We start from the raw sequence: 21,158 nt of genomic DNA, 5'->3' as shown, positions 1-21,158 counted from the left end.
GAAACATCATTTAACAGTAGGAACTAATAAAGATATTTGAAAAATTTAAAAAATCCACAGATATTCAGTAAATCAACTCAATTAGAAAAAGTGAACCCAAGGAGAAGGAGTGAGCTACCAGAAAAAACATATCTTGGCTCATCGTTTATATATATATATATATATATATATATATATATATATATATATATACAATATAGAATATTAAATTTAATTAACTATTGACTATTTAAGACACAAGACATATAAATTATGTGGTTAAAAAGGCAAAATTAAAATTTTAGACAAAATAATAAGTAAAAGAATTTTATAAAAATGTAGCTAAACATTGGGAGGATGATAGGTATATCAAATAGCTTTAGACGGTAGAAATCATTTATAATTAAATATACATATTGAAAATAAAGAGATGACTAGTAAAACAATGTAGAAATATTATATATAGCTTTAAAATAGCAGTAGAGGAAAGGAAATATTTTTAATCCATCAGAAGCCTGGAAAGAACAAAAGCACAGGAAGCAGAAAACACATATCAGTAATGCAGAATGATATATGCAGGATATTAAAATTTACATAATATTTTGAAACTCAAAACAGACACATGTTTTCTTTTCAAATATATAACTATGTGTTGATCTCATTAGACATACATGAAAATGGTGAATATCCAGGGGAAGGAAGGATAGAAAAGCATGAAAGCTGTGTACAAAGAAGTCTTTGTGAGGGGAAAGGGGGGGGAACAAGGGAAAGAATTGAACAACAGCAGATGAGGTAGAGAGGGAAGATGGGAGGGGAGGGGAGGGGGGATAGTAGAGGATAGGAAAGGTAGCAGAATACAACAGTCACTAGTATGGCAGTATGTAAAAATGTGAATGTGTAACCGATGTGATTCTGCAATTTGTATTTGGGGTAAAAATGGGAGTTCATAACCCAATTGAGTCAAATGTATGAAAGATGATATGCCATGAGCTTTGTAATGTTTTGAACAACCAATAAAAAATAAAAAAAAATAAAAAAAAAGATATACCATTTCAGGACATTCTCTTAGAGACCTCTTCCTCCATCTAGACTGCACCTCCTACAGTTTCTGTCTTCTCCCAGTAGTCCATTCAATTATGAACTCATTAGTGAATTGACCCATTGATGAGATTAGAGCCGTCATGATCCAACTTTTTTTTCCCCAAGAGTCCCACTTTTGAATGTTGCTGCACTGGGATCCAGGCCTTCAACACATGAGCCTTTTGGGTACATTTTAGATTCAAACTATAACACAGGTGATAGATTCACAGCTGTAATTTTTTGGTATTTGAAATATCAAAATAATTACATATAAATATATAGCAAATATAACCTCCAAATTTCTAGATTAGAAGATCTTTTAAAAAGATTTTTTGGTCACCTCAAATATATAAGCTTTCAAAGACATAGAATACTAAAAGGTCTATATAATATTTAATTTTCTAATAAAGTTACATATATATACTTAAAACCATGTTTTACATAAATCAAAATATTGATTTGGAAATATTATTATTTTTCTTATGAAACAATTGTCCTTAAACTAATCATTAATGTTTGACATCAGTGACCTTCTTAGGGACATGTTTCATAGATACATGCTTGAGTCATCTACTGCAGTTCTCCAAGTCACATCATCTTCATTTCCCTCAAAGTTGAGATATAGAACACCTTAATCTATGTAGGATAATGTCAGTAGAAATATCTGAAGTTTCAAGTTTCCATTCTCATATTAAAACAATTTTTAAAATATCATAAGAATCATTTATTGCATTGCTTTTTAAAGTGACCTTTAAAAGACAAGCTTATATGGACATCTAACTCTTGCAACTGTGAGGCCACCTCCCCAGGCATAATGACTAAATTTGCATTAGATTTCTTTGCCTTGTTTTTAATTCATTCTCTCAGATGATCATCCCAAACTATCATTGATTGAAATCGTTTCTGGCTAATGAGTCTTGACCGTGCACATATTTTGTTGACCAAAATATAATAGAATAGATATAAAATAGAATAAACCAAAGTAGGAGAGATTGCACTTGTAATGGGAGAGTATCTTATATGTGGCATAACCTTACATTAGACATTTTTGGTGTATCGAACCTATAGGACTGTAGAGAATAACATAAAATGAATACTCATATATCTATCACCCAGAAAATACTCCTATTCTGAGCAATAATTTGAATTTAAAATAATGGCTTCCAATTGAGAGACAAAATAGAATAGAATCAATTTTCCCTGTTCTTTCACTTTAAATATAATGAAATACCTTGGAAATAATTCAACAGAAAATGGTAAAAAGTCTGAATGTTGGATAGAAGAAAACTCACTACAGATCTCAAGAGTTTAAGAGCAACACCATGATGAACAGTGACTTCCATAGGATTTCTTTTTTATCTTTCATTATTTACCAGGAACAAGGAAAGCCAGCAGGGACTTAGCAGGGACACCAACACCCAGTGGCAGTGGTAGGACGATCTACCAATCTTGGTATCAGAAGAACTCAGGAAGGAAATCCATCCCTTGACCCACAATCAAAAACAGCAGTAGGTAAGAGTAGGTAGGTCCTGAGTTAAATAGTCCACCCACACCCCAGATCAGCCAGTAATAGGTGGGTCTTTATGCAAGTGTCAGTAGAAATAGCAAGTTCCATATTTGTTATCCATTGACCCAGATGTAGAAGTTGACACAGGGCTTGAGTTTTCAGAATCTAGATCTAAAGCCAGTCACCCATTCCTTATGGATCCTGGTTCTCCACTCTGTGGCATAAGGCACTCAGGTAGGCTCTTTACTTTCCAGAGGCATCTGTGGAAATAGAGTGGAAAGCCAAACATCAACAGGTGAGATTGAACATGAAATTCTCTACTTCTTGTATATCTGGTACCCTCACTCCTCATCTAACAACATTGAGAGATCCATGGAAGTACCTGCAAGTGGCACCAGCTAGAATCTCACAAAAGCTCAAACAGAACCAGATGAATAAAGCAGACCAGATTATTATCACACAGTTTCAGAAAACTTAAGTTACTGAAACTATAACCCCAAAATGTAGTATAAAACCCACAAACTAAATGTAAACAGGGAAATGCCTCCTAAGATAAAAGATTTAAATAATGAGTCACCTAAATAATATTAAAAAGTTCAAGATAGAATTAAAAATACTCATTATATAAGAACAAAAAAAAATCATAGTATAAACCAGAAAGGTAGTCAACTGATGTCAATAACCAGATGAATCAGATTTTAAAGCATCTGACATAGATTTCAAAGCAGCCACTATAAACTTGCTTCAATGAAGAATCATGAATTTCTTTGAAATAAAAAGAACACAGCAAAGAAAAACAAAGTTATACCAAAAAAGGACCAAATGAAAATTATAGATTTGAAAAATATAAGAACTGAATTTAAAAAAAAGTTATTGTATTTTTTATACTTTTATTTATTTATTTATTTATATGTGGTGTTCAGGATCAAACCTGGTGCCTCACACATGCTAGACAAGTGCTCTACCACTGAGCCACAACCCCAGCCGCAAGAACTCATTTTTTTTTTAAACTAACAAGATGGACTCATAGCAGAGTGGAGATGACAAAAGAGAGAATCACTGGATTTGATTTTTAAAAAGTAACAAAATTTACTGAGTCTGAATAATAGAGAAAATAGACTGAAAAAAGAAAACCTAACGGACCTTCGAATAATAATAAAAATCTAAATTAATATCATTAGCATTTCAAAAATAGATAGGAAAGAATGTTGGCCTGAAAAGAATGTAGGCTTCTTCACTTTGAACAAATAATGGCTGAAAAATTCCTAAATTTGGCAAAGCACCTAAACATACAGAGTCAAGGAGTAGAGCTCACATAGATAAACTCAAAGAAATTCATTAATGAGACAATAATTAAACTTTTGAAAACTAAAGACAAAAATATCTAAAAAGCAACCAAAGAGAAACAATGCATTATCTAGAAGGAACAGCAATCCAAATGACAGCTGATTTCTCTACAAACACCATGGAGGCCAGAGGAAGTGGCACACCATTTTTTAAAAAGAACTGTGAAGTGTGAATTCTATACATTGTGAAGTCATCCTCTAGGAATGAAGAAGAAATTAAGACATTCTCATAAAAAGGAAAAGTAAGAGAACATATTCCTAGGAAACTTATACTTAAAGAATAGTTAAAGGAAGCTCTCTGAACAGAAAGGAAACTATAACAGAAGGATTAAAACTTCAGAAAGAAGAAGAAATAATGCCATAGGTAAAAATAAGAGCAAGTATAAGAGAGTTTGGTCCTTTCCACAAGTTTTTTCAATCACATTTGATGGTCAAAGCGAAACTTTTGTAACATTTGTGTAGTTCTTAATGAATGTAGAGAAAATATTTGAAACAATTATATTTTTAAATTGGGGAAGGTAAAGGGACATAAAAAGAAATAAAATTTCAATTCTTCATTCAAACCAGTAAAACACTGATTCCAGTAGGCCGTAATAAGTTATGTATACATATTGTGCCACCTAGAACAACCAGTAAGGAAACTATTCAAGATATATACTAAAAATAATATAACTAAATTCAGATGGAATCCTAAAATATATTCAAATAACCCACAGGAAGGCAAGAAAAGAGAAACAAAGAAACAGAAAACAGAAAAAAGCAAGCAATCAAATGGCAGACTTAAGGCTATCAGATTAATAATTATTTTAAATGGAAGTGGTCAAAATATGCCAACTAAAAATATAATTGACAAAGTAGATAAAATGTAATGACACAACTATATTTTCTAAAATAAATTCAATGCAAACACAATGACATAGGTATGCTGAAAGTACAAGAATTAAAAAATGATATCATGCAAACATTATTTTTTACAAATACATCAAATTATATTAATATTAGATAAAGTATACTTCAGAACAAATAATTTTACTAGGTAAAAGATGTTCATCACATTATTACAAGAAGATTGATTCCCCCAGGAAGATATAATGATTCTAAATGCATATATACCAATCAACAGAGCTTCAAAATGCATGACACAAAAACTGATAGAGATCAAAGAAAAAAATAGACAGATCCACAATTATGGTTGGACAATTCAATCCCTTACTCAGTAATTTATAGAACCACTAGACAAAAAATGAGCCAAGAGACAGAGAACTGAACAGTGCCATCAACCAACTGGATCAAACTGACATTTCTTAAAGACTTATCAACAGCATAATGCACATTCTTTTAAACTACCAATGAGACATTCTTCAAGATTGATTATAAAACTAATCCCCAAACATTTCAAAGCATTGAAGTAATACAAACTATATTCCTCAATGATAATGAAATCAAAGTAGAAATCAATAACAGAAATACAATAAGAAAATCTTCAACAATTGGAAATGAAACAATGCACTTCTAAGCAATCAATGAAAAAAATGAAGTTTCAAAAAATTTTAAATGCATATGACTTAGTTAAAATGAAAATAAAACATCAAAACTTGTAGGAAGCAGCTAAACATTGATGAAAGGGAAATTTATAGCACAAAATGTTTTTATTAGAAAGGAGAAAAGGTCTCAAATCAATAATCTACATTCATTCTTCAAAAAACAAGAAAAATAACAGTGAAGTAAAGCCAAAACAGATAAATGATATGAAATAATAATATATAAGAGCAGAAATAAGTGAAGTTGAAAACAGGAAAACATGCCCCCCCAATCAATGAAACAAAAGGTGGTACATGGAAAAAAATTGATAAAACCCCAACAAAAGTGACACATAAGCATCATTATACCTCCTGCAACCATTAAAAATGATAATAAAGAAATACAATGAACAACTTTATGTTCAGAAATTTGACAATTTGAAAGAAATGGACCAATTTGTCCAAATGCATGAACTAGCAAACCACAATCAAGATGAAATAGACAATTACAATACTACCATAACCATTAAAGAAATTGAATTTGTAATTTAAAACTATCCAAAAAGAAATTTCCAGATAGATGGAAATTTTACCAGTCATAGTTAATACCAATTTCACCCAATCTCCTCCAGAAAATAGGAGAGGGGGCCATACTTTTAAACTCATTTGGCAAGGCCAAAATTATATTGATTCTAAAAGTAGAAGATGCCAATATAAAAATATAGCCCAATATGAACTCAAGTTTAGAAACAAACATCCTCAATAAATATTACCATACTTAATGCACCAATGTGTACAAATAATGATATGCTCTCATCAAGTGGGATTTATTCTAGGTGTGCAAAGACAACATTCAAAAATCAATCAATGTTAACAATCATATCAACAAATCAAAAAAGAAAAATCATATGATTGTATCTGTGGAATTAAAAAAACAAACATTTAAAAATTAAGTACTCTTTATGGTAAAAAAATAAAAAGCTCTCAGTAGGTTATAAATAGAACTACAGCAATAAATAACATATAAAAGAAATCCACAGCTGTCATCAAACCTACTGATGAAAGACAGTCTGCTCTCCCCCTAAGGTTGGAAACATAGTTCATTCTCACTGCACATTTCAGAGTATGGAAAGTTCTAGTCCATGCAAAAGAAAAGAAAAAGAAAGACATCAATATCAAAAAGAAAGAAATATTTCCCATTTGCAGAAAAATGTGATTTTTTTTTTTTTGCAGAAATCCCAATGAATCTACAAAACAAAAATCCTAGAACCAACAAATGAGTTTGGCAGTCTTTCAGGATATAAGGTCAACACATTTTACATACTAACAGTGAACATGTGGAAGCCAAAATTAAAAACATAATGCCATTTACCATCAGGTGATTGTAAATACAATTTTAAGTATGCAGGGAACAAGATATTTGTAGGATCTGTGTACTGTAAGAAATACATAAGTATATGCTTAGTCAAACATTTATGGTATGCTATATATGCAAAGTACAAAATACTGATAAAAGAAATTTAAAAAGACTTGGTAAGTTGAGAGGCAATTCAATAAGCTGATTAGAAGTCTTGACATAGTAAGAATCTCAATTTTCCTCAAGTTGATATATAGGTTTAATACAATTCCAAACAAAATCCCACGAAGATTTTTGGTAGACATAGATAAAATTATTTTAAAATTTATATGGAAAAACACAAACCCTAGAACAGCCAATTCAATCTTAAGATGAATAAAATGGGAGGAATTAATCTACCCAACATTAAGACTTATTATTATAAGTACTAAAACTAACACTTATTTAGGGTGTTAAAGAAATCACAATGAATTATTACATTTAAGAGACTTAAAACACTATTAACATAACAAATATTTTTTAAAATAATTTATATATATATATTAATTAATTTTCTGACATACCTCTGTTTTCCCTAGTTTTTAATTATTTCCTCTTTAATTGCCTCCCTTACAAGACTTGTTTTGTTATATGCTCTATGATGAGAAAAGAACGTCAGATTGATAGAGAAATGGAGACAGATCAATGGAAAAGAGAACCCAGAAAGATATGTCCAAGTTTTAACTGAGGTGCAAAAATAATTTCATGAGAAAAAAAAATAGCATTTTCCACAAATAATTCTGAAACAATTGGATACCCATAGGGCAAAGAGAAGAGAGAAGAAAAAAAGGAAGGAAATGGGACATAATGGAAGGGAAGGGAAGGGGAGGGGAGGGATGGGAAAGGTAGGGAAAGAAAGGATGAACCTTGATCTAAATGTCACACTTTCTAGAAAAATTAATTCAAAATAAAAAATGAAGGACTGGGCAAGTAGCTCAGTGGTATATAACTTGCCTAGCATGAGTAAGACTCTGGGTTCAATCCCCAGCAGCACACACGAAAGAAAGAAAGAAAGAAAGAAAGAAAGATCAGAAAGTTAATTAAATGTAAAATATTAAACCATAATATAAACATTTGAAAATAGGAGAAAATATTTGTGATATACAAACAGGCAAAAAAAATTCGACTTGACACTCAAAACACAAGTGAAAAACTAATGAATTAGACTTCATCAAAACAACTTTTGCTTTGTGAAACACCCTATAATGAGGCTGAAAAGTAATGTATGGACTGGAAGAAAATATCTGCAAACCACGTATTTGACACAAAAGACTAGTATTTAGAATATAAAGAACTCTCAAAACTGAACAGTAAAAAACAAAGAGTTCAGTTAAAAAATGGACAAAAGTCATAAAGAGACACTTCACCAAAATGGTTCTACATATGACAAATAAGCACACGAAAAGATGTTTGGCTTCATTAGCTATTAGAAAAATGCAAACTAAAACCACAATGATACATCACGTATGAAGTGATTCTACCAGAATTGCTAAAATAAAGAATAGTGACAAACACTAAATGCTGGTGACGATGCAGAGAAACCAGATGTCTCATACACTGATGATGAGAATGTCAAATGGTACAGTCACTCTGGAAAACAATTTGGCATTTTTTTTTCTTATAAAACTAAGCTATGTCTACCATAGGATGCAGCCATTGCCTTCTTGGGCAGAGTGCACAATTTCCAAAGAGATGGGAATAAGATTTTCTCCATACACAATCACATCCTCTGCAATAGGGAAATTTTTCTTTCTTATTTTCTAATACTTAAACTTTCATTTCTCTTTCTTGAATAAAGCACTGATTAGAATTTACGCTGGTGATTTTTGTGGTAAGAATAAATTTTGTTCCCAATCTTAGGGGAAGAGCAGACACTTTTTAAAAGTTTTTTTTAGTTGTATATGAACACAATGCATTTATTTATTTTTATGTGGTGCTGAGGGTCGAACCCAGTGCCTCACACATGCTAGGCAAGCACTCAACCACTGAGCCACAACCCCAGCCCAAAAGCAGATGCTTTTTCACCAGAAAATCTTATGTATGAATTGTCACAGGAGCATTATACATAACAGCCTAAATGTATAAACAAACCATTTTCCTTCAACAGGTGAATAGTAGAAAAAATTGCAGTATAGCCACACCATGGAATATTACTCAACAATAAAAAAATAATGAACAATTGATACATAACTTGGATGAAATTTGATAAAATCATGTTGAGTGGAAAAAAATCCCATCTCCAAAGATTACACACTGTATGAATTATACATACTATGAGATTTTGAAATGACAAAATTTTAGACATAAATGGCAGATTAAAGGTTGTCAGGTATAAAGATCAAAGGCAAGGTACACAAGGAGGAAGGTGAAGATGGCAAAAGAGTGGTGCTTGTGGTAATCAACTGTTCTGTCCCTTGACTGGTGTTGACCATGGGAACCTATATATTGTGATAAAATTACTTAGAACCAAACACACACACACAAGTACAAATAAAACTGGGCAAATATAAATATCGATGTATTATATCATGTCAATATATTGGCTGTGACATTGTTCTGCAATTTTGCATTGGAGGAAACTGGATCAAGGAGAGAGGGGATCACCCTGTATAATTTTTTATGATTACACATATAGATTACCTTAAAATAACAACCAGCAACACTACAAATCCGAACTTTCTCCTCACCTTCCCTCTCCTGACCTCTGAGCTAATTGTTAAACATTTACCAAACTTGTGTTTGCAGAATGAACTTTGTATTAGTAAAGTTCATTCTGGTTTCCTCCCTGAGTGCCTCATAGGAGGCAAAGTAGGTGAGTGAAAGTAATGAATGAGTAAGTAGCTTTAGGAGGGTATCTTTATTTCTCTAGACCTTGGTTTTCTTTATCAGTAAAATGGAAAGTTAGTACTAGAGGAAGGAAAGTGAACACTTATAGAAAACCCACGTTTAACTATGTCTCTTTCCCTTACCCTTTCAAAAAGCCCAATAAGCCACACATTAAGCTATGGATTAGATGTGTATTTTCCCCCAAAATTTCATGTTCTCAGGGCTTGGTCACCAATGTAGTGGTGTGGAAGTGGTGGAACCTTGAAGAGGTGGGGCCAAGTGGAAGATGATTAGATCATTGGGATACTCCCCTCAGAAGTGATCAATGTAGTTGTCAAGAGACCCTGGTCCCACAAGAGCAAGTTCTTATGAAAGAGCAAACCTTGCCCCTCTCTGCTCTTGCCTTGCCATGAGACCCATTCCACACATGTTCCCACCATTTTGATTCCATCCACCATGAGGCTTTCACCAGAGTTGAGGAGAATCCAGCACTATGCTCTTGAAGCTCCAGAACTCTGAGCTAAATAAAGCTCTTTTCTTTATAAAGTACCAAGTCTCTGGTATTTTGTTATAGTAATGGGAATGGACTAATATGTATCATGAGTGTTTGTGTTATGGATGAGAAAACAGGCTGAGAGATATGCCAACCACAAAATGGAGCTGAGGTTGGAGTTCAAAATCCAGGTTTTGTCATTACTGCCTAGAAGCCTATCCAACTCCCTGAACAGAAATCTTATAATCAGGATCTCCTAGTGGAAGGTGAGTAGGGCAGAGAATGTCCTACCCTCTGAGTAGAAAGGGCTGGAAAGTTTAAGCTCAAACCCACCAAACGAATATGTTCACACCCTAAGCCCAGACCTCACCATGTTGATATTCCTCCATTTACATTGCAAAGTGACCAGGGACAGCTGCTAATTGCCCCTTGGCTGGGCATCAGTCCCCTCTGTTGCCAATTCCAAGATAGCCCCAAAGTGGGAGAATACCCTCCATAGGGGGCAGTCACAGGATTGGAGTCAGCAGCTATGAGCCACGGAAACTGGGTATCAACCCTGGACAAAAGTGCCCGGGGGTATTCTCATTGGTCCCAGGGGCCAGGATTGACCCATGGGGAAAGAAACAAGGTTGCCTTGGGTTGGAGGCCACATTGTCCAAGACACTGGCTTCTAATTCTGGGCAATCTTCTTGATGCTTCCCTCACAGGCCAGGATGGTCAAAAGCAAGCCTGTTCAGTAGTTAGAGCCCAGAGCTGGACATCAGGTGACATGGACATCACCGAGTCCTACAACTTCCTCTAAGACTTTGGATGAGCCATGTTCCCCTTCTAGGATTCATTGTCTTCATCCGCAAAAGGAGGGAGTCAGATTAAGGGTTCCCAAGGCTTCTGGAAACCCTGTCAGCCCTCATGGTGAATGTTAGTTCTAAGACTCACATGTGAGACCTGCTTGAATCCACCACAGCTCCCAAATATTATTGGAACAGAAGTCCTAGTTGCATTTCATTTTTCTTCCAAGGCTGTTTATTGCCTAACAAAATGTACTTAGTGGTAAATTCGTGACTGTGATGTTAAGTGTAGGCTACAAACCCAGAGACCAAAAAAAAAAAAAAAAAAATAGGGAGGTGGGGGTGGCATAGGGCTGGAAGAGGGAGGGCTTTGCAAAGGGTTGGGAAGCCTCAAATTCACAGGAGCATCTCATAAACATGGGCACCATTCCTTATTCATGCACCTCCTATGCCCTGTCTGGGTTCCGCGTGGTCTCCACTTCTTGTTAGCTTTTCAGCTGCGCACCAGGCCCCAGCTGGCAGTGGCTAATTGCAATCAGCAGGTGAGAAATGTAGGTTCTCCGAAAAGGAATTATCTCCAGCGCTGGGAACCATTCTGGGAAATGTAACAGACCTGGGAAGAGAGGGGGAGATGTTTAAAACCTGAACTTCTGTGAAAAGCATTAATTGAAAAAGACAGCACCGCACACCAGGACCCCATGACTCGCTCGCCTGAAAATATAATGAAGCAACTTAGTGTGGAAGGAAAGACGGGGGAGCATTTCCATTTCTGCACAAGCAGCTCCTGCCTCGTGTGTACAAGCCCTGCCTGCCCTCTTTTTCCAGGAGACCCGGAGAGCACAAAGGTTTGCTCTCAGAGTTTCATCTTTTACCTTTATAGTTTTCTGCATGAGTAAAATCACTTCACTGAGCTCAGACTTTTTATTTATTTTTTTAAAGAGAGACTTCACACAATCTGCTGGGAAGCGGAATGACTCGAGGAATAAGGCTCAAAGTGGATTCACAATCTCTTGAGGTCACCCAACACCCAGGTGTTCATTTGGCCTAGGGCCAAGGGAGGGGGTGGAACATGGGTGCAGCCATATACCCTAAAAGGTTGTTCAACTTCTTAGGGAAGCAAGAGACCAGTCAAGGATCAAAGTCCCTCATGGAGGCCCAACTTGTTCTCAGCCCCAGGCTGGGCTCTGGGGTTCCTGTCAGAAGCAGCTGGAGACAGGAAAGAACCCGGGTGTCCTTCTTGCAGGCTTCGCTGCCTGGCCCTATACACGCCCACCTGGTCACCTGCAGAATAGGCTTCTCTGTGTGTGTAATCAGGAAAGGGAGCACAAAGCGTACCAGAGGGGTGATTTGAATTTCATTTTCTCAATATGTGCCCCTGTGGGGAGCACGGCGTGGTGTGGTGCATGCTGATTCAAAGAAAATAGTCTCTGCTCGCTGAGGTTTAGGGCTGGCCATAGACAGCTCACATTGCACACAGTCATGGGGTGCCCTGAAAATCGCCTGAGGGGGTCACACAACAGGGGACCCGTCCAGCAACCTTTACAGAGAAGCTGTGTGTTTCGGACAGACACCAGCACCCCTGTGGATTGCAGGATTGCTGTGTCCTCATCTATAAAATGAGTGAATTGCACGCCGTGACCCTTCACCTCACTTCATCTCTCAGATTCCATAAAAGGCGAGTGATAAGATGTGGCTTCAAACACAAGAGATTCACTCCTCAAAATAAACGTTTCCTGGGGTTTGGGGAGGGTGGGTGGCTTTGTTTTCTCTTCCTTTTGGTTGTTTGTAGGACAAAGAGGAGGGAGAGGTTAGGCTCTGGAACTGATCTCAAAAGGAACCATAGTCCCTGGTGGGAGGTCACACTAAGGACAGAAACTCTGATGAGGCCCAGAAATCTTTGTCCACCTGCAACCTCCTCTTTCCCCAATTCCCAAGGCACCCTGTGAGCCAAAGGAATGTCAGAAGAGAGATTAAAGTCTCAGGGGGAGGAGATAAAGAGGCCTCAAGACCTTCAGCCTTGGAGCCAAACCCCAGGCTTTGTGATTAAAAGACAAATAAACAGCCATTCCCACTGGGTCTCTCAAATCTGCTGAGCTGCACAAATGTTTCCTTTTTATAAACAAGCTTACCTGAAGGAGGCGAAGCAAACCAGACCCTGAAATCCCATGCAGTTTTTGGCAGGAACCCTTAGGAGAAACTGCTGTGGACAGCTTATCCAGTGCATTTCTCACATCTCTTGGAAATAAGATGTCCAAGTTTGAACAGAAACTACAAACAAACAAAATCAGCCCAGCGCTTCATGCCAGCTTCCCCATTCTAACACAGGGAAGGTTTAGAAATATGGGAAGGTTTAGAATTAGAAGTCTTGGAAAGGATTTTAGAGAGGTCAGCAGATCAAGAGGAAGGCAGAGAGAGAATATGGCCCTTAGCCTCCTTTCCACAAATATTGGGCTCTGCCCCTCCAAGTTGCATAACTCCAGGGTGTGCTATTCGCATCAAAGTCTGCAGAGTTGTGTTCCAAGGTATCACACAGCAAGGAATATGTAGCTGATGGTGCCCTGGGCTGTGAAGCAAGACCGAGGTCTCCACAAGGACTTGCTATGTGCCACCAGTTGGATACACCAGAGTACAGACAGAGCAAATCTGAGCCTCAGTGAAACTCCATTCTCATTATTCACTTACATAGCATATTAGAAGGTGATGTTACTATAGTAAGAATGCACTAGAGGGGGACAGATCAAGGTGAGGAGGATATTAATCTATAGTAAGATGGTTGGGGAAGGCATCATTGCTTTGGTGTGACTTGAGCAAACACAGGAATAGGTGAGAGTGGACTTTGCCAGGAGATTCAAGTGGAGGAGATATGCAAATGTCCTGAGGTAGGACTGTTGCCAACATGTACCATGGTAGGTAGAGCCAACATATACCATGGGAGCCAGTGGAGCTGGAGTGGAGAAATTGAGGGTGACTCCTCAGGTTCTGAGTGCACTGGAGAATGACAGAATATTACAGCCATTCTTCTTCCTCATTGCCCCATTGACCTGCTCTGCTGGGCTGGGATCTCAATAGTCACCTCTTAGAGCCGCATGGTACTGGGTCTCCATTAACTAACATCTAGTCTGTGATATGGTCCTGTTTGATTGATAATGAACTAGGGGTGATGCCCCACCCCTCTGGCTCTCTGGATCACATATATTTCAATGAGGGTGACTCAAAAGATTAGGCAGGCTTTGGATCTCATACAGACACCGATGGTAATGCCTTAAGAGGACCAGGAGCTGCTGAATTCTCCTTGTTCTGAGTGCTAGGGACCTAAGACCACAGGGTCTTCTACCAAACCCCTGCCACTGTCATCTTAGCAACTTTCCCAATGGTGCATCTTGCGGCTATAGGCATCATGGGGATGAAATTGTGTGGGAAAATGGAAGGTGATGGTAGATATCTGTCATTAACTTCTGCAGTCTCACTGTAGAGGTGACACTGTCTCTCTTCTATTTCACCACACACAGAGTGATCGAATAAAAGTTTGCCTCTCGCCTACCACCTTTTCCAACACAGAAAGTGGAGAAGCTTCTGGACACAATGAACTGCTCCCTGGACTCATCAGATTTTGCTCAAACTCTCTTGCCCAAGCACCTAGTATTGATTCAGTGTCTGTTATCTTTAAATACTCAAATGCCCTGGCTCAGAGAGCAATGCAAGGGCTGGGGGCATAGCACACTGGTATACTTGCCTAGCATGCACAAGGTCCTGGGTTCCATCCCTAGCAACACACACACACACACACACACACACAGTAATAGAAGCCCAGCACAAAATGAAATGGTACTAGAGGGTGACCTGAGCATTTTGATTATGAGTTCTTGGCTAGGTACCATTTGCTTTTCCATATTTACTAACACTAGCACTATGTACCACACAAGCAGAACCTCTAAGCAGTGGTGATACTGGCAGTGGGAAGTCCTGGAAGCCTGGGGACCTGGGTACTGCTATATGTGTGACTATATCAGTCAGGGTTTGATCAGAGAAGCAGAAATCACTACAAGATTCTAGACTAAGGGCTTTATATTGAGCCTTCCATAGTTATGGATGATGATTATGTCATCTGTGTTGTTGATTGGCATCTGGGATTGATCCTGAAGACAGTAAGGATGGCAATTGGCAAGGAAAGATGGATAGCAATTGGGGGAGAATAAGGACAGACTAGTGTCCACATGGACAGACAGGAACTGCAATCAGTTTCTCATCATCTCTAGTTTCAGTCATACAAGTGAACTGCAGGCTAAACCAGTGTCCTGTACTACATGGCTACACACACACCAAACCCAGGACTTCAGGAAGCCTAGGGAATAGGCCTGGTGGGAACTGGAGAGGCCCAGTTGCTGCTCATGCCAACAAAATGAGCCCACAGATCAGTGACAATTCCCACCAGATGTCCTCCTGGCTGTCACAGCAGAGAAATGACTGCTCCTTCACTTCCACCTTCAAAACATATGTTAATTTCTTTTCTGGCCAGCCCCAGGGAGAGAAGAAAAAGAAAGGAATTTTGGAAATGTAGTTCCAGCTTAGCTATTACAATGCAAAGCCACCACAGTGACTTTGACCTCAGGCCTCAGTTTCCTGCAACATCTAGGGGCTGCTTAAAGGAAATTGTTGGAAGCAACTATTTTATAAGAACAGTTTTTCCCTCCCTTGTTAGGAAGCCAGCAAAGACAATACATTGCTGCAGGTCAACTTGTCTTGTGTGACAACATACCACAAGAGCTCAGATGGTGTTACAGCATTGGGAGTCTCCACTACATGGAATGACTCCATCTTAGCTTTGAGAAACTCTGTGTCCTGAGGATGCACACATTGTCCCTATCTGGGTCAGTAGAAGAGAGATGCTATCATCTATCTTCCCAAGTGGTGAGCCTTAGATCCATCATGCTATTAGACTAGTACTGGTCACCTGATGAGGTGGTAGCAGAATGGCAAAAGTCCATGTTCATCTTTAGCAATCAGGCTGGGAAGTTCCAAGAGCTTGTAGAAATATCTGGAGACTGCCCACTCACTGTTCAGTTACCAATCTGGACCCAAACATTTTCACTAGGAGTTCATCTTCCAGGTGATTCCAGAAAACACTAATATAACCTAAGGAAAATCTTTCTGAGCAAATAAATGTGATCATTATAATCTGTGGAGAGCTTTCTGCAAAATATGCTCTGTTCAGACTCTGCTCCTAGGTGCCCTGAAGGGGAAAGAAAAGATAAGACCATATACAACTAAGGGATGTGTGTATAGAAAAGAAATAGGAAAAATAAATTGTTTAGAAAGAAAAGAATAACTCTCATTTATGACCAGAGAAATGAAGAGTGAAAAGAGATGCCTTATCAAAAAGTACCTGACCTTGGGCCTTGGCTTTGCCATGGTGGAAGGAAGGCTGGGCTTACTGATCTCTGCTGAAATTCCATGAGTTTATGAGAACATCAACAGAGTCTAAGTCAAGGTAGAGAGGATACCATATCAGTATATGTAAGATGTAAAGAAAGTGCCAGAAGGAATGCCTTGATTCAGAGCATTTCTTAGGGAAAAACAAAAAATTCTGTTCATTATGGGGTGGAGCTGATCCAGCTCTGAATAGAACTATAGCCCTGAAATTTCACCCTCTGTATTTCTTCCCTGTGAGATGTATGGCTGGAGCAAATTCATGTGTTGAATGGAGCAAGATGGCTCAGACCTGAGCCATCAGTCCTTCAGTTGCATAGTCAGGTGAAGAGTCTGGCACAGCTGTGAGAATCTGGGCCATGGAGCTTGGAAAAGGAGGCATCAAAGACTTAAACATGGGGAAAGAAACTGAATTTGAGTTTCCTTGGCGTCTGAAATATCCAAAATTAAAATTTAGAAACTCAGTGCTAACTTAGTGACTCATGACATTCTTGCTGAATTCTCACGCTCGTGATGGTTCAGTGCAAGCAGGTCTTCCCTTATTCTGCAGGCACAAAAGTTAGGCCTCAGCTTGCTGGGTGCAGAAATGGCCCAAATTAGAATTGAATTAATATCTTTGTCTAGTGTAGGGGTTGGCAAACTTTTTCTGTAAAGATGCTAAATATATTAGGCTTTGGGGGCCAGTCTTTGTTGCAAATAGTCATCTCTACCATTGTAGTACGAAAGCAGCCATAGGTAATATGTAAACGAGTGCAGGTGACCATGTTCCAATAAAACTTTATTTGCCAAAACAGGTGCAGACTGGATATAGTCTGTGGGCTGTAGTTTGCTGACTCAGTATTGAGTACTTCCTAGAAAGTTGGGCTTGCAAATGCTCAAAATATGGATAAGGGGCTGGGGATGTAGTTCAGTTGGTACAGTGCTTGCCTCACATGCACAAGGTCCTGGGTTCAATCCCCAGCACCATACACACAAAAAATGGGTAAACTAAGCATTCACAAACTATACTGTCCTAACACAGAGAAGGAAGAAGAAAATAAAGGAAATCAGTGAAGAAAGCTGATTTTTCTTTCATGAACGTGGGTAATAAGAATGCAGGAAAAGTCCAGAAGGGGTAAAAAGCAAAAGATATGTTGCAAAGGTTGCACACACTTGGATAAACACGAGACAATGTAGAGACCAAGGGACTAAAAATCAAGGGACCCAGAATCTAGAACATTCTCTGCCAACACTGTCACAACATCTCCTTGACCTAGCTTCCTTTTCTGCAAAATGCAGAGCTTGGACAAAGAGCACAGCCATTCTGTCATTCTGCCTAGCTCAAAAAGTCTTAGAATCCAGAGCCAAGCAGGAAACAAAGACAAGGCATGCTACAGAGAAGCCACTGTGGGAGTGAGTAAAGGTGGGGATTTTTGCCGCCCCTGCCGGTGTCTCTCTGTAAGGACAGATCCCTATCTTCTTCCTACAGCACATTATGCTGAAGACATATCTGAGCTTGTGCTTAAATAAACAATTTAATCAGCAGCCTAAAGTTCCCTTTTATCACCCAATCTCCCAGCTAGACTGAATGATTATTTTCTATCTTCTAACCGCTGGACTGTTAAGTATCAGCTGAAGCAAACAGAATATCAGGCATTGTTGAATGCCATCGCAGCCCTACTCTTTCACTAACACAATTCCCATGGTGGCTGGTTTTTTTAAAGACTTTGCAACTAAACATGGCTCTCTCTCGAAATGATTGTGCTGTAGAGAAGTACTTTGTAGCATGGGAAGGAGAGGTTTTTCATCTTGTGTGACTGCCACCAGCATTTTGGTCATTAACAAAGAAAATGATATACTAGTCAGATTGCAAGCAATCCCATCACCAATTTCAATAGGGAGGATATTTCGACTGTCCATCTGATGTCCAACCCATTAGGACTCTTAGCCTTACTCATTCACCTGTACAATGGAGCTAGAAATATTCATCTTGTGTGGTGGTTTTACTGGAGAATAAATCAAATAATGAGAAAGAGTGTCCAGCCCAGCTCCCAGCACATAGTGGGCACTCTCTCAACAAAAGTTGCTTTACTCTCACCTAGGATTGACATAACTAAATTCTTATACAAACAAGGTCACTCTAATGGGGGCGAGATTTGCCAGGTTTCAAAAAAGGTGTTTTTCCTGCTCTTTATCAGTCTTCCCATGGTATGTGCCTCCTACCAAGGCATTCCCCTGCAATAGGCTATGGCTGGTGTAGACATTATTTACATTTGAAAACAAAAGGCACTGAAGACCCCACCCCTTGGCTGCCATCCTGCCTCTGAAGCAGTGTGGAATTACGGAAGTAGATAGGAGCCAGGATAACTTGGGACTGTAAAATCTTCTGGGCAATCAGACATGCCATCCACTGAGTCACAGGTTTCTTTTGGCAGGTGTACAGTGGAAACACCCTTCCTGTCCCTGCAGCCCTTCCCAAATCCACTCCCTCCCTCGGCCTCCTGGAAGGCCAATGTCCCTGACATGTGGTCCACCCATGTGGCTGGCAGAGAGGGGAGTTACCTATCTCATGGAGGCCTTTTCTGGTCCTGGCCTCATTGGCTCTCCATTACCATACCGCCCCATAGGCTCATAGTGAATCACAGGAAGTCCTATAGCTGATTGTGGCAAGTCTCTGTGACCTCAGTCTTGGCCTTCTTCATTCCATCCCCTCCACGTGTCCAGCAGCTTTGGTCCAAAGACCCAGATCTGCTTCTGACTCCACCTTACTTAAGAGCCATGGCATGTAGAACAAAGTTCAAAAACCTCAGAAAGATTTACAAGGCCTATTGGTGACCTGGCTCCAGCCGACCCTTGGATGCCTGACCTTCAGGGATTTCCTCTTGCTATTCTCTCTGCCCTTCATGCCTTCCTCCCCATCTGCATGTCCAATTTCTGCTCAATCTTTACTACCCAACTTAAATGCCACCCATGTCAGACTCTCCAACTGCTCCCTCTTCTCTCTTCCTATAGTAACTTATACCTATTCTAGTACTTTCCAAACAGCACAGATATTTGCTGATGGTTTGTGTTTCTGCTCTGCTATAACCTCAATAAGGTCATGAGCTATAATTTGTTCATCTAGGTATTTCTAACACCCAGAATACTACCTGACATGAGTAGTAGGTACACAGTAGACTTTGCTAACTGCAGTAGAATGAGTTGAGAGAAAAAATTCTATGGATTTGGGAGGGAGGAGAGGTTAATGCAGGCAAGACAAGAAATCCAGAAGCACAATCAAGGGAATCTACTAATACTTCTTTATTAATGGTTTTTATTTTTCTTGGAATTGCCTTTGGAGAATTAGCTAACCCTTCCTGTTACCCCTCCCCTTTTCCATTGGATCAATAACCATCTCTAGTCTCAGAGCTGTCAGTCATCCTGTATCTATGATGTTGAACCATAATTATTGTTCATCCTTTGCCTATTTTTTACTCAGCATTCACAAAGCCCATGAGGCTATCATTTTAGCACTGGCCTTGCCAGCTCTTTCTACCCTCTCCCATGTACAATAAGCTTAGCTATCAAGAGACTCTTTATTTTAGTACAAAAATTTTCTAGGGGTCCACAATAACAGCCTCCTGCATAACTCACTTGCTGCTTTCCATCCTGAGAGGCCCTAGGGTAAGTTCCATACCTATTGACAGGAGACATAGGGTCTTCCACACCCTGGCCTTCTTCTTACTTTTCTAGCTTCTGTTTTCACTATTGTCACCCAACTCTGGTTGTGATCACCCTGAGTTTCACTCCTGTTCTCTCGACAGGCCAGGCTGTGTTTTTGGAATGCTTTGCCATCCTCCTTCATCTAGAGAACTTCTAATCATCTTTCAAGGTCCGTTTCAGCTGTTGAACCCTCAGAGGAATCGTCTCTGCTAGTACTCTTCCCCACCTCAACCTGGAAAAATGTATATGCATCTATAATGGGATTCTCCTTACCTCTGATTTTCTTTTTCCTTCCTTTTAAATTTTAGCTTAGTTTAGTTTGGGATATGAGATGCAGATTACTGGATTATTCATAAGTATAGTTATTCTCCCATATCTGCAAGGGATAAGTTCCATGATCTTCAGTGGTACCTGAGACCCAAACTCTATAAATACTGTGTTTTTACCCATACACAGATACCTATGATAAAGTGAATTGATAAATTAGGCATAGTAAGAGATTAATGACACTAATAATATTAAAATAGAACAATTATGACAATACGCTGTAATAAAAGACATGTGAATGTGATCTCTCTCAAAATACCTTATTGTACTGTATTCACCCTTTTTGTGGTGATTTGAGATGACAGAATGCCTGCATCATGGGATGAAGCAAGGTAAATGACCTAGGCATTGTGATGTGCCACAGTTGACTGCAGGTAACTGAGACAGTGGAAAGTCAAACCGTGGCCTAGGAGGACCTGTTGGGTTGGCTAATGATATATTCTCATCATTGCTCCAATCCTGCTCCATAAGTGCTAGTAAAGCCACTACCCCAAACAAAATATAGATCTTTGATAATCACCTAAATCTCATCACCTAGTCAACCTGTGTCAAAGTTATCATCTTAAATCATATATTCATCTTTCCCTTTCCTTTTTATGTAATTATATTATAACTAGACACATTTCTTTTAAAATATACAAATATTTTTATCTCAGTTTTTTCTAGCTTTAGCAAAAAGTATATCATACTGGATATAAAATTTGGTATCCTTTTTCTGATTTTATATTGCTAAGATTCATCCATATTTTTTCTGTGTGTTTTTAATTTATTTAGACTACTGCATAATT

General features: G+C 38.4%; 1 long non-coding RNA gene across 2 annotated transcripts; it reads right to left on the bottom strand.

Annotated features, from left to right (window-relative positions):
• Window positions 1-326: 326 nt before the first annotated feature.
• LOC124107108 (uncharacterized) lies at window positions 327-13,416 on the bottom strand. 2 transcript variants are annotated; one of them, XR_009228700.1, is made up of 3 exons: window positions 13,065-13,416; window positions 6,489-11,548; window positions 327-2,826 (listed from the first exon to the last, which is right to left on the bottom strand). It is a non-coding gene; the product is annotated as an uncharacterized LOC124107108 (long non-coding RNA). The 2 variants fall into 2 exon arrangements; XR_006856290.2 differs by having other exon boundaries at window positions 11,379-11,548; window positions 13,065-13,370.
• Window positions 13,417-21,158: the final 7,742 nt, after the last annotated feature.

The sequence above is a fragment of the Marmota monax genome, unplaced genomic scaffold (assembly GCF_021218885.2).
Source record: "Marmota monax isolate L192 unplaced genomic scaffold, Marmota_monax_Labrador192_F-V1.1 WCK01_AAM20220418_F8-fsc00158, whole genome shotgun sequence".
Lineage (NCBI taxonomy): Eukaryota > Metazoa > Chordata > Mammalia > Rodentia > Sciuridae > Marmota > Marmota monax.
Note: the sequence above shows the minus strand (reverse complement) of the source record. Positions and strands in the feature narration are given on the sequence as shown.